Here is a 15,226-nt window from a genome sequence, read left to right on the forward strand (position 1 = left end):
ATTGCCGAAAACATGGGCAACCCTCCCTGTGCCACCAGGCGAAGAACATCACCACCCACAGGGAGGGATCAGGAGGAGGAGGATTCATCCGACGGAGCATCACAAGCATCGTCACGGCCTGCTTCTGAGGGTCCCCGCAGGAGGGTGGGTCGTCCACGCAAAAGACCGTAAGAGTCAGCGGAACATCAGCATCTCCCAGGTCACCTGGCCTGGCACCTGGCCCTCTGGCCCAACAGCAGCACATCAGCAAATGACATTCTCTTCCACATGGCCTTGCTGGTCACTGTCTGACCAATGTAGACAAAGACTGTGGCATAGACTCTGATGACTTTCAATGGCAAGGATACCAACTCCCCCTGTGAACTTTGGATTCTACACTCCCGCCAAGCACCTCTTGTCATCCCCCCAAACACGTACCCCACCACAAATAAAAATCATCACAATCACCAGATGATGCCGTCATTTTGCATTATTCCACTACATGTGTGTGTTGTAAAGTCAAACCATGCCTGATTTCAGTAGTAACTCCAACCATCCATACCCTGGGGTCTGAGTCTGGCACAGGACACACATGGGTCACAATGTATCATCCAAGACAGACATGGAGCACCATACTCACCCGTGATGGGCCCAACCAGCTGACAGGGTGGCCGCACAACTGTGCCTACCGACGTATTTAGAAGAGCAACAGTCATGCGCAGAGGTCAGGGATCATGTGGAGTGTCCTGGGGTGCTACTCCCAGGTATGTGTAGACACGTGGCAGAACCATGTCCTGCATGCTTGAGTCAGGTAGATGTGGAGAATGGTGGGCCGGCCAAGGTTGGATGCATGGAGATGGCACAATGGAGTGTTGGATCACAGTGCCACAAGGTTGTGTAGTGGTTGTGGGTAGGCCTGGGCGAAGCACTACGCTACGCTCGCGTAGTTTGCGAAGTTCGCGCTACTTCGCACTACGCGAACTGCACGTAGCACAGTGCGAACACGCGTAGCGTAGTGTTGCGTAGTGCTGCGGTCATTTTTTGCTTGCTCGCGGTCCTCAACGTCATGTTGGCGACCGCGAGCAAGCAAAATGACATCCTGGCGAGACTTTTTCCTTGTTAGCGATCGCGAGCATGGAAAATAAACCTCCCGGCGAGATTCCCAACGCGAGGAGGTCAGGTTTCTCATTGCGAGGGGTCGCGTATGCTCGCGACCGCTCGCGATGAGAAACTACCAGTTTGCGTTGAGAAAGCTGCCGCTCGAGTAAAAATCTACTCGAGCAGCAGAAAACTACAGCTCGCACTGTGCAAGATGCCATTTTCAATGATTGCACAGTGCCGGTTGCTTGTCCGCACTGTGCAATCATTGAAAACAACATCTTGCACAGTGCGAACATGTTACTACGCAGTTCGCGAAGTGCTACGCGTAGCTCGCGTAGTGCGAACTTCACTTTGCGTAGCTTCGCGAAGTGCTACTTCGCGAACTACGCCCACCCTTAGTTGTGGGCTGCATCCTGAGTGTGTGCGTGGATTGAGAAGGTCATCCTGCAGCTGGCAGTGATCCACTCCCCCCATCTCTGTTGGACGTTGATGTGGCCTGGTCGCCGGATGTAGAAGCAGAGCTGTGCAGATGCACCCTGGATGTGGACAAGTATCATGGGATTTGTAACGCACATGTCCGTAGAGTGCAGGGTATGATCAGACACGGATGTCGTAGTTGACCTGGGGGATGGTCTCCCTCTTGCCTTCAGGTGGATGGAACTGGGGATCTTGTGCATAATGCAGAGTGTGCTGCCGCATGAGGCACAGATGCTGCTGATCAGCATAGCACATGTCAGCAAGCAATCCATGATGAACACCAGCTCGTTTGCGTGAACACTGGGTTCCCTTGCTGCAGGGCCTGCAGCAGCATGTGCCATGTCAAGAAAACAATGCCACAAGTAGCACACAAAGACAAGGATCTCAGGAAGGAACTATGCAAAAGGTGTATGTCAAGGAAGGAATGTCTGGTTCAACATGGCGCACACACACACACAATGGATTCACATGCAGCACAGTGGCCATCGTGGAGACTGACATGCCACAATACCTAAACAGCCATGGACATCATGCACAATACAGATTCTAATCCCTGACAAACAGCTTGCATCTTGCTACTCTACACATAGACTCATACGCACCATCTCTGAGAACAATGCCAGACATGCCGCATGCACAGTGGCAACAGACCACCATTGACAGAGATGAGGCACCTTGGAGGCAGAGGGACACCTTTATTACTCATGTGTGTCGGAATGCTAATGCAACTCTGTCAACACATACACAGGTCATGTGGATGAACACGTGGGACCAACACTGGCACCCCCCTTTGCACCACAGATGCTGTAAATCCATAGCACTGGCACAAAAGTGACAGGTTACAGCTAAACACCCCCTGCTGCTCACGGAGAGGCTGCTATACACCATTGAGCCCCTAATGGGGAATTCACACACCATGTCAACCCGGTGCAACCCGTATGTTTCCGAGGGCAGTGTTACACACATTGATGGCTTCATCACAATCCACAATCCCATTACAGATGACTGTCACCAAGTCTGACCATCAATTCAGGTGAATTCAGCTCCATATCATGTGCCCCATGGTGATTCTACATGTATGTAAAGTATCCAAACATGAACAGGAGCAGTGCACACACATTCAAAACAAATACCACTCCCAAAAAGCCGTGCTGCATCCCTTAACCTAAGGAGATTTTCAAACTTGTCCGTGCATTTAACGCTGATTCAGCACATGTTGCTGTGTTCATGAGGAATAGCAGGAGCACAACAATGTGCATGCGCAAGTACCTGTGGATGAGAGACACACCAGAAGTCAGCCAAAAAAAGCACATCTGCATGCATGTGCATGTACTCGACACGTATAAGGTTGTCAACATGCTAGGTGACAATGATGACTCTGGAAAAACATTCTTCCATTGCACCATCACTCGAGTGACACATCCAAACACACCTCTGACTCACTTGGCAGACATGCAGATGGACACACACATTGCAACACATGCCACACACGGCCCAATGTGTGCACACTCAGACACTGGAACTCACCACTAAGCAAAGAAGTTGCGTATGAGCCGACTCCGGATGTCCTCTACCGCCTCCTCCTCCTCCACATCACTTGCCTTGTGACCAAGCCCTTCATCCTCCACGGGTGGATGGTCCTGCTCATCTGGATCCAGGATGAGTGGCACAGCTTTCTCCACTGCCATGTTGTGCAGCATGCAGCACACGAGGAAGATCTTGCAGACCTTCACCGGTGCATATGGGAGTGCGCCACCGGTCTTGTGGAGGCAACGGAATCGGCTCTTCAGGAGGCCAAACGTCCTCTCTTTCACTCGCCTGGTCCGCCCATGGGCGTTGTTGTAGCGGTGATCGGCAGCCGTGCTGGGGTTGCAGAGAGGCGTGATCAGCCATGGCATGTTGGGATAGCCAGCGTCCCCTACATGGAAACATCATGGACAACAGTGGGTCAGGAGAAGCAGTAAGACAGGCAGATGACGTTAAATACAGAACTGCCAGAGTATACCCACCAACAATACATGCTCGTTCATTGCGCAGCTGCAGCATCATTTCAGGCACCCTGCTACGCCTCATGATGTAGGCATCATGTGCTGATCCTGGAAAACGAGCACAGACATGTGAAATCACCATGTAGGCAAGACACACCACAAGGGCATTAATGGAGTGGTAATGCTTGCGGTTCCTATACGCTACCTCCTGTGCCTGTGGTGGTACCAAAGCCACGTGTGTTCCATCTATGGACCCAATGACATGGGGCATCCCTCCCAGGGCATAGAACTCACGCTTGACACCTGTCAACTGCTCAGGAGTTGGGAATTTTATAAACTCATTCAGGTGATCCAACATGGCCTCTAAAAAATCATGCAGAACACAGCTGAACATGGTTTGGGACATGCCACCGACATGGGCAATGGAATGTTGAAAGGTACCCGTGGCAAAGAAATGTAGGGCTGCCATCACCTTCATCTTGGGTGTCAGTGCAGTAGGATACCAGTGTAGCGGTTGGAGGTGTGGTGCCTGCCGTGTCATCAAGTCCTCAATCAAATGTTGGGGGAAGCGGTAGCAGCGTATACAGTCATGTTCCCTCAGGTCAGCCAAGTCCGGAATTGGTCGAGGGAGAGGCGGAGCCCTACAGTGAATTAGAAGGGACAACGAAGAGTGAGTACAATACACCACCAATGTCAATGTACTGAGCACATGTTCAACAGGCAATACACATATGCTACATACAGAGTCAGGTCTGTGCAATATGCCCTGGACACGTATGCCAGGCAGGTGACACTCCTACCAAGAGTCGGCTACAAACGTTGATTCTCAACCTCAATATGCCATGCCATGAAACTAGCTGTGGGCCAGTGTAAGTGAACAGGCAGATGCATTACAGGAGTTACAGACATCCACATATGTGCAGAAGAAGGATGTTTATTGTACAGACAGGTTGCGGAACACTAGAGGCGCAGGTCACATGTCATAGAAAAAGGACAGACCACACACCTTGCCATGAAGGATTACATGTCAAGACTGATCACACATACATTGAGAGTATGCAGATATGTCCTTGTTTTGAAACTCCGTGTCGATGCATACATACACACCTTATGTCGGATTACACATGTGTGCTGGTGTGCGTAACAGTGTGCCATGCCCATCTACACACAGACACATGTTGATTGCAGCAACTGCAGATGCATTTGACCAAACACCTACAGCAAACCTATGGGAACACATGACACACACATGACATAGTTACAGCGTGCAACGCGGGCATTCACATGTCAGGGGTAATATTCCGTGTACCTGGCATCAGGGGACATTTGCGGGTGTCGGTGACTGTGCCATGCCAGTGACGCATGGCTCAACAAGTCTGTACTACATGCACACATGTCAAAGGAGTGAAGGGGATGTGTGGCACATAGGGCACCATCACACATGACATGTGTACACAGCTCATCATACTTTTATTACCTTCACACCTCAGGAGTATAGTGCCACATCACAGCCTGACCCACCTGTGCCCGACACATGTAGTACTGCACAGACAATGCCTTGATGTCCAGCCTTGGCCAAGTATGACAGCTCAATTCCTTTCTATGTGCCGCCTGTCACCACTGTCAGGTGTGAAACGCACCGTACATACGCTCTGAGGGCATGTGTAGGGTCCCTATCAGTATGGGAGTGCTGGCGTATGCGTACGCCATAGTGATAAGGACCTTACATGCGTGTGTAGGGTCCCTATCACTATGGGAGTGCTGGCGTATGCGTGTGCCATAGTGATACGGACCGTACATGCGTGTGTAGGGTCCCTATCAGTATGGGAGTGCTGGCGTATGCTACGCCATAGTGATACGGACCGTACACACGCGTGTACGGTCCGTATCACTATGGCGTACGCATACGCCAGCACTCCCATAGTGATAGGGACCCTACACACGCGTGTACGGTCCGTATCACTGTGGCGTACGCATACGCCAGCACTCCCATAGTGATAGTGACCCTACACGCGCGTGTACGGTCCGTATCACTGTGGCGTACGCATACACCAGCACTCCCATAGTGATAGGAAGCCTACACACGCGTGTACGGTCCGTATCACTGCGGCGTACGCATACGCCAGCACTCCCATAGTGATAGGGAGCCTACACACGCGTGTACGGTCCGTATCACTGTGGCGTACGCATACGCCAGCACTCCCATAGTGATAGGGAGCCTACACACGCGTGTACCGTCCGTATCACTGTGGCGTACGCATACGCCAGCACTCCCATAGTGATAGGGAGCCTACACACGCGTGTACGGTCCGTATCACTGTGGCGTACGCATACGCCAGCACTCCCATAGTGATAGGGACCCTACACACGCGTGTACGGTCCGTATCACTGCATTTGGGGTGCCCTAGGGCCATGGAACGGACCGTACCTGTGTGTAAATATTGAAATAACATAGGGGACACATGAGGGAAAAATATAAGGGCCTAAATGCATGCTGGTTGTCATGGAGACCCAGTTTAAAGTTTGAATTATTGCATCAGGTGGCCAGCAGAAGTCGGTTGGAAACAATATACGTTGTTGCAAAGTGGTTGTTGACTTGACATCATGCTCAATTTTTAATCCATGCAAAGCCACTCACTGGGGTAGGTTTACAGGGATTGGAGGAAACGTAGGATGCTAATGTGACTGACCAATCACTCTGTACTCCTGTAAATGAAACAGGCCAGCAAGGCAGATATAAGGCAGCCAGGTCCCATGAGAGAGCACTTGCCTGCACATCCTTTCATTCCACAACACTCCTGCTGCTCGTGATTCCTCTGGCACCATGTCCAGGTCTGTGGAGAGGGCCCAGCCATTCACCATGGAGGAGAATATGGTGTTGGTGGATGTGATCCTCCCACAGTACACCATGCTGTATGGTCGACCAGGGGAGCAGGTGAGTGCAGACTCCACTAGCTTAGACTGTGCCCCTTTTTTGTGACTGTGACTTCTGGCATTGTGTCCCTGTGTGGCAGACATGCAATGTTGTTTCGAGTGGGTCCCAGGGTGGGGAAGGCCTCATGTCTCCCATGCAGAGCATGCTGTGGTTCCTGTGTGCACTCCTCACTTGCATTGTGCTTACTGTGACAATCAATGCATGGTGCATGCCACATTCTGCCTGGCTACTCCTCCTGGGAATGTTGTTGCTACAGTCCTGATGTGATTCTGTGTTTCCCCCAGTGTGACAGGTGACAGTACCCATAGATGTGTGTTTGTTTAGTGTACCTGTGCTGTGAGTGTCCAAATGATGTGTTCGTCCCCTGGACATTGGTGTGTGTGTAAGTCCCCTGTCATGTGGGTGAGTGCATATGGGGAGTGTTGCACACCAGCTGCATGAGGGATGGATATACCCTGCCCATGTGATGTGAGCAGGGAGCAGTGCTGTGTGACTGCCGTGCTGAGCCAGCCCCACACCTGTGACACCCCCTAGTCTAGTGGCACATGGGCAGAGTGAGTTTTGTACCCGCAGTTGGCAATGGCAGGTGATTGTCCTGTGCCTGTGTGTGTCTGTGTACTCTGCTGAGGTAGCGTCAGTGGGCTGGGGCATGTGACTGCTTTGAGGTGCTGTACATAATCCCTGTGTAGCTTGTGATGCACAGTGTGATCCAGGATCATTGATTGTGTGGCACCACTCATGCCACCTGTGTACTTTCAATGCCACGTAGTGCATTTTGCCTTCCACAGTGGATTATGTCCCTATGACAAATGTGCAATGAGTTGCCTGCATACCATGGCCTGTTCAAAGAAGACAAATTGTTAATATGTGTGTCTCTGTGTCATTGCTCAGGTGAATTAAAGTATTCTCACTTTTGCATCCTCACAGGTAGGCGTCCATGCCAAGGGGGAGATATGGAAGCAAGCCGTCAATGCCGTGGGGAAGACGGAGGGTCAGAAGCGGCGCCTAGCCCAGGTGAGGAAACGCTGGCAGGATATCCGGTGCTGGACGAGGAGGATTGCACGGGTCCTGCTGGGGGACTCACCTGAGAGCCGGAAGAACCGTGGGCGCCGGCGTCTGACCCACAACCAGAAGCGTGTGCTGGCGGTGGTCTTCCCCGACTTGGAAAGGCGCTTACAGGAGAAGCAGCAGCAGGAAGGGGGTAGGTACATGTGTGTTTGTTGTGTGTCACCAGCTTTTGGAAATGCGCAGTTGCATGGATACACTGCCAGGGTGTACATGTGCAGTGCATAACCAGTTCCCCTAAGTAAACCGGTGCTGTTCTTCCTCCCTTCCCCTCCTTGCCATGTGTTCCCTGGTCTGTGTGTAGTCACTCTTGCACAAGGTAATCTAGGCTGGCAGTTAATCCAAGTGCCCAATGCTTGCAGCATCATGTGTGGGGGTGGAGTGTAACAGGTTTTGGGACCTTGGCTGTGCCCTGGCCAGTTCAGTCATTGTGGGGTCCATGTCAGTTGGCACTGATGCTGAGTCCCAACATAGGAGTGTGTCTTTAAAGTGTACTGCCTTCCAGCATGCATGTCCAATGTTGTGCCCTCTGACATGATGTCCATGAGTGGGATTAATGCATAGTGCAGGGACGGTTGCTTCAGTTGCAGTCATATCCATCCAGGACCATGGAGGTGTGTGGCCACTACCGTGCCCTGGGGCACCTTTTCCTAGGTATCATGTGTGTCATCCAACTATGTGGACATTCTCTGTGTCTTCGGCATAGGTTGGGCTCTGTGGCATTGTACCCTGGCCTCATCTGTATTGACGTAAACTGTGCTACATGTGTCCACTGTACAGTGTGACCCAATTTTGCTTGTGCATACTCACAGTGGGCAGTGCCTGTGTGTCTTGGAATGACAATCTGATGATGGTTGATTGTCAATGATATATGTGGACAGGCGCATCAGGGGTAGTTTGTGTACAATCAGGATTTAGTGCAGGCCATGTGTTTTTATCCCAGAGTAAGAGGTGTAAGTACTTCCTCTGTCTCAATCACATTGTCTCAGGTAGGGGGTGCTTTCTGCGGGCAAGGCCTACATGTCCGAATCTGAAGTCTCCCTGCTAGGTCTGGCCTGTGTGTGATTTTTGTCTGGACATACACTCAAGGTGCAGTGACCCAGTCATGTTGGGCATATTTTAATGTATTAGCTTTGCAGCATGTGCAAAAAGTTCATAGACATGGTTCCTGCTCATCCCTTTTTTGTCAACGCTGTGTGGTACAGATGCTGTGCACGATTGTCCCCAGAGCCTGGCTCCTCTGTCCTATTTGATATCAAGTAATTTGCTGTTGGGTCATGCTCTCCATTGTTTCTCAGTGGCATGGTGGGTCAACCAGCTGGGTGTTGCAGGGCCTACATATGTACCTTGTGTTGTAGATGTTACTAATGTTGCTTTTCAGGCTATGCACTGTGACCTATGTAGATTTGACTCATGTGACATATGAATACAGGTGTCTGATTATTTCCTGTCTCTTCACCTTGCCCACAGCATCATCGGGGGACTCCGAGGGAGACACTGGCACGGACCGTGAGGAGGGAGCAGGCACCAGTGGCAGCAGTGCTGTGTTGTCTGGCACATCGAGTGGCACGGAGGCCGAGGGGAGTGAGGCGGAGGACCTGTCCAGTAACACCACCGACTATGACGCTGACGAGTCCGAGGCTGATCTCCCAGAGGGGGCAGAGGCTGCTCCCACAGATGACAGCAGCACTCGATCTCTACCCGCCCCCTTGATTCCCATCACCGGCCTCCCACTTGCTCTGGTCCCTTCCCGCCGTGCTAGGTCACCATGTGTCTCCTTTTTGCCAGGCACCGCACCCCCTGCCCCTGTCTCCACTGCTACCGCCAATGCCGAGTCTGTGGACATCCTGCGCCAGTTGCAGTTTGGTCAGACTGCGATGCTTAATGTCCTCCATGGCCACACACGAGTGCTCACCCAGATGGAGGCATACATGGAGGGCATCCCACTCCCATGCCTGTCCAAAGCACACCCAGACATACCCATGCACGCACCCCACCAGACACAGGCACCACACCACCAGGGAAGGCCAAGCGCACACCTCCTGTCACTCACACACAGGGTGAAGTAGGCACACCCACTGGGTAGGGGGGCAAACGGAAGACACGCAGCCACAGTGGGAGTCCACATTCATCACAACCCACTACCTCCAAATCCACTCCCCTTAGCTCTCCTGGCCAGGATTCCACCAAAGAATCCTTCATGGCCGCTCTGTGCCTGAGCCCCAAAGTGACACCACCCCGCATGCGGTCAAAGGAGTCCCCGGTCAGGGTGGTTGAGTCCCCCCCTGTCCACACCCTCCCCCAGTAGCGCTGCGACCCATCCCTCCTACCCCCCCCCTCCTTGGGGCCTGTGGTTCCTTCGGGTGCAGGGGAGACGCTGGAGGACCTTGCAACTGTGTGCAGCGCCATTCTGACCTCCACCTTTGGCGCTGCCCCACCCCCTGTGGTGGAGTCCTCTGTCCCTGCACCCACAACACCTACCCTTGCCCCTCCTGTCCCTGTGGTGCCTGGTCCTTCCCCCACAAGATGCCCCCCCCCCTGTGGAAGCAAAGGAGGTATGAACTGTGCAGGCAAGCTAGGGGACACGCGTCCCTATGTGTCCCCCACCAGGAATTGGACTATGGACTGCCCTATGGGCCTTGTACATATTCAACTTTTAATAACAATTCGTTTTTTTTATGCTGAATAAAGCTATGTTTTTTCCCTTTGCACACTACTGCTTTTCTGGTATTTCTGTTGGTGGTGCTGCTCCATGTTTGGGGTGGGGATAATGTGTTAGGTGTTTGGCAAATGTAGTGGTGTGCTGCTCATGGGATGGACCCTGGTATCTGTGTGCCATCACAAGGTATTGGCAAAATAACTTTGTTCATGTATGCTCTTACTGCATGGTGACATTGTCCCAAGGTGTGTTCCTTCCTCTGTGGACCCTGACATCTTCCCTGCAGGGTGCTTCCTAAATGTTGTGCTGAGCTGTGTCTACATGGCCTTGGTGTGTGATGGATCCATTCTACTTTGGCCATGCATGCTGGGCAATGTCTCCACCTGCATCATTTGTGGCATCCTTGGTGGTCACTGTACTTGTGTGTGGAGTATATTGAAGTTACTTCATGTGGACATGTTCCCTTTTACACACTATGCATGTGTGTACTCCCAGCCTCGCACACATGTTACGTGTTCTGCAGGGTCTTTGAGCACCTGACTGACAATTGTGGGCATTGTATCTGTGGGTACTGCACCCTTTTCTTTCCATGGGCACAGCTGGGAGGACTCTGCACCCACCCCTCCTGTGTCTGGGCACTGCTGGGAGTGATAGGCACCCACCCCTCCTATGTCTGGGCACTGCTGGGAGGACTCTGTACCCACCCCTCCTGTGTCTGGGCACTGCTGGGAGTACTCTGCACCCACCCCTCCTGTGTCTGGGCACTGCTGGGAGGACTCTGCACACAACCCTCCTGTGTCTGGGCACTGTTGGGAGGACTCTGCACCCCCCCTCCGGTGTCTGGGCACTGCTGGGAGGACTCTGCACCCACCCCTCCTGTGTCTGGGCCCTGCTGGGAGTGATAGGCACCCACCCCTCCTATGTCTGGGCACTGCTGGGAGTGATAGGCACCCACCCCTCCTATGTCTGGGCACTGCTGGGAGGACTCTGCACCCACCCTCCTGTGTCTGGGCACTGCTGGGAGGACTCTGCACACACCCCTCCTGTGTCTGGGCACTGCTGGGAGTGATAGGCACCCACCCCTCCTATGTCTGGGCACTGCTGGGAGGACTCTGTACCCACCCCTCCTGTGTCTGGGCACTGCTGGGAGTACTCTGCACCCACCCCTCCTGTGTCTGGGCACTGCTGGGAGGACTCTGCACACACCCCTCCTGTGTCTGGGCACTGCTGGGAGGACTCTGCACCCCCCCCTCCTGTGTCTGGGCACTGCTGGGAGGACTCTGCACCCACCCCTCCTGTATCTGGGCCCTGCTGCGAGTGATAGGCACCCACCCCTCCTATGTCTGGGCACTGCTGGGAGTGATAGGCACCCACCCCTCCTATGTCTGGGCACTGCTGGGAGTACTCTGCACCCACCCCTCCTGTGTCTGGGCACTGCTGGGAGGACTCTGCACACACCCCTCCTGTGTCTGGGCACTGCTGGGAGGACTCTGCACCCACCCCTCCTGTGTCTGGGCACTGCTGGGAGGACTCTGCACCCACCCCTCCTGTGTCTGGGCCACTGCTGGGAGTGATAGGCTCCCACCCCTCCTATGTCTGGGCACTGCTGGGAGGACTCTGCACCCACCCCTCCTGTGTCTGGGCACTGCTGGGAAGACTCTGCACACACCCCTCCTGTGTCTGGGCACTGCTGGGAGTGATAGGCACCCACCCCTCCTATGTCTGGGCACTGCTGGGAGGACTCTGCACCCACCCCTCCTGTATCTGGGCACGGCTGGGAGGACTCTGCACACACCCCTCCTGTGTCTGGGCACTGCTGGGAGGACCCTGCACACACCCCTCATGTGTCTGGGCACTGCTGGGAGGACTCTGCACACACCCCTCCTGTGTCTGGGCACTGCTGGGAGGACTCTGCACCCACCCCTCCTGTGTCTGGGCACAGCTGGGAGGACTCAGCACCCATCCCTCCTGTTTCTGGGCACAGCTGGGAGGACTCTGCACCCACCCCTCCTGTGTCTGGGCACTGCTGGGAGTGATAGGCACCCATCCCTCCTGTGTCTGGGCACTGCTGGGAGGACTCTGCACCCACCCCTCCTGTGTCTGGGCACTGCTGGGAGTGATAGGCACCCACCCCTCCTATGTCTGGGCACTGCTGGGAGGACTCTGCACCCACCCCTCCTGTGTCTGGGCACTGCTGGGAGGACTCTGCAACCACCCCTCTGTGTCTGGGCACTACTGGGAGGACTCTGCACCCACCCCTCCTGTGTCTGGGCACTGCTGGGAAGACTCTGCACCCACCCCTCCTGTGTCTGGGCACTGCTGGGAGTGATAGGCACCCACCCATCCTATGTCTGGGCACTGCTGGGAGGACTCTGCACCCACCCCTCCTATGTCTGGGCACTGCTGGGAGGACTCTGCACCCACCCCTCCTGTGTCTGGGCACTGCTGGGAGGACTCTGCACACACCCCTCCTGTGTCCGGGCACTGCTGGGAGTACTCTGCACCCACCCCTCCTGAGTCTGGGCACTGCTGGGAGTGATAGGCACCCACCCCTCCTATGTCTGGGCACTGCTGGGAGGACTCTGCACCCACCCCTCCTGTGTCTGGGCACTGCTGGGAGGACTCTGCACCCACCCCTCCTGTGTCTGGGCACTGCTGGGAGGACTCTGCACCCACCCCTCCTGTGTCTGGGCACTGCTGGGAGGACTCTGCACCCACCCCTCCTGTGTCTGGGCAGTGCTGGGAGGACTCTGCACACACCCCTCCTGTATCTGGGCACTGCTGGGAGGACTCTGCACACACCCCTCCTGTGTCTCGGCACTGCTGGGAGGACTCTGCACCCACCCCTCCTGTGTCTGGGCACTGCTGGGAGGACTCTGCATCCACCCCTCCTATGTCTGGGCATGTACGGTCGGGACATACACGGGTGTGGGTACGCTCCATTCATACACGGGTGGGGGTATGCTCCGTACATACACGGGTGTGGTTATGCTCCGTACATACACTGGTGGGGTGTGGGTACGCTCCATTCATACACGGGTGTGGGTGCACTCCATTCATACATGGGTGTGGGTACGCTCCGTACATACACTGGTGGGGTGTGGGTACGCTCCATTCATACATGGGTGGGGGTACGCTCCATTCATTCACGGGTGGGGGTACGCTCCGTACATTCCCGTACCCATGATCTGCAGGCCTGGGTACGTACCGTACCCACGCCTTAGGAGCGTGTGTACGGGTCATACCACGCCCACCCCTACGTCACCCAAACAATGGCGGTACGGCCCGTACCCACGTTCTAAAGGCCTGGGTACGGGCCGTACCAGCATTGTTGGGGTGATGTAGGGGTACGCGTGGTACGACCCGTACCCACGCTCTGAAGGGCTGGGTACGGTGCATACCCCTGCGGCATCCCATTGGGGGTCTGCACCGTACCCAGGCCTTCAGAGCATTGGTACGGGTCGTACCACACGTACCCCTACATCACCCCAACAATGCTGGTACGGCCCGTACCCAGGCCTTTCGAACGTGGGTACGGGCTGTACCTCCATTGTTGGGGTGATGTAGGGGTGGGCATGGTACGACCCGTACCCACGCTCTTAAGGCGTGGGTACGGTACGTACCGGTATTGTTGTGTTGCCGGTTCCCGTCAACATCCACTTCCGTTGTGGCGGACGCTTGCGTTGCTGGACACGCCCCCACCCCCTCAAGGTGACCAGGTCCTGCAGGTCAGGTATGTCCAGGGCATGTGTGATTTGTGACTTGGGTGGGGGTTATGTGTCCTGCCCCTGCCCCCCCCTTTGCCCCTGGGTGTTGTTCTGACCTTCTGCGGCGTCTGCGTCAGTTCCTGTAGAGCAGGTGGACTGCTATGAGGGCTGGGATGACACGTAGGTTCGGGTCCATGGCTGTCCGTCGAGTACAGGTGCTCCTTGTGTGCGTCGTCCTGATTTCCCTGCAGTTTTTGGCAGGCGGAGAATTTTATCCGTCCGGGATGACATCGGTGCGTATCGTACTTCCTGGTTCGTGAAACGCAGCCTGAATGCGTCCCGATGTCACGTCGGCGCTGTCTCGGATCACATTGGTATGTATTTTTTCGTACCCGGTTTCTCCAGGATCGGAATCGGCACCTAAGTATTTATTAATTTTAAAGTTATTTAAGTATTTTTAAGTATGTTTTAGTTAATTATATGTATTATTTCATTAATTTTATATTACTTTTAAGACATTTAAAAAATTCGATATTTTGACCAACTATATTTTTTACAACGATATTTTGGATTCTATATTTTTGTACTTACCTGTTTGTAGATAGGGATTCGATATTTTGGCATTCTATATTTTTTCCTCGATATTTTGGCAAGTCGATATTCTCCTCGATATTTCGTCAGTGATCCATTTTCTATGAGAGCCAATGTCATTTCAACATGATAAAACCCAAGTAACATTTATTTTGTTATATGTAGGTGGGAATGCTGCTAACTTCACTTAATAGACAGAAATGACCCACTGTTGTACAAGTTATCTGCTTCTGTGAGGAAATTCAGAAGCTGCTTGATAGAAAAACCCTCTTTAGTTATTCAGCCAGTTGCTAAATCTGAAACAATAGTATCAAGATGTTTTTATTCGTATTACTATAGTTAATCTTATAGTAATTGAGACTGGATGGCCTTAAGAGAAAAGAGCATTATTATATTATCAAGGGCTACAAAGTGAATTTACTTTTTGTGGAACAGGTAATACCTTCTTCAACTAAGTATGCAGAGATTATAGACTTAGTTGTCATGTTATATCATTGTTTCACAGATTGCCATTCAGAGAAAATAAAATTGGAGGCAAAAATGTTAGTAATACATCCTCTAGCTGAAGAAAATCAAACCTTAGAATCTCCTGAAGCATTGCAAGTAGGCAGCATTAGAAGCCTTAAATCAAAATATAAAATGCTGAAAAGATGCATGCTTAAATTAATTGTGTTCTCTTAAATGCTCAGTTATTTATTTAAGGCTGTTGAAATAACTCTTGCTA

The sequence above is a fragment of the Triturus cristatus genome, chromosome 6 (genome assembly GCF_964204655.1).
Source record: "Triturus cristatus chromosome 6, aTriCri1.1, whole genome shotgun sequence".
NCBI classification, from domain to species: domain Eukaryota; kingdom Metazoa; phylum Chordata; class Amphibia; order Caudata; family Salamandridae; genus Triturus; species Triturus cristatus.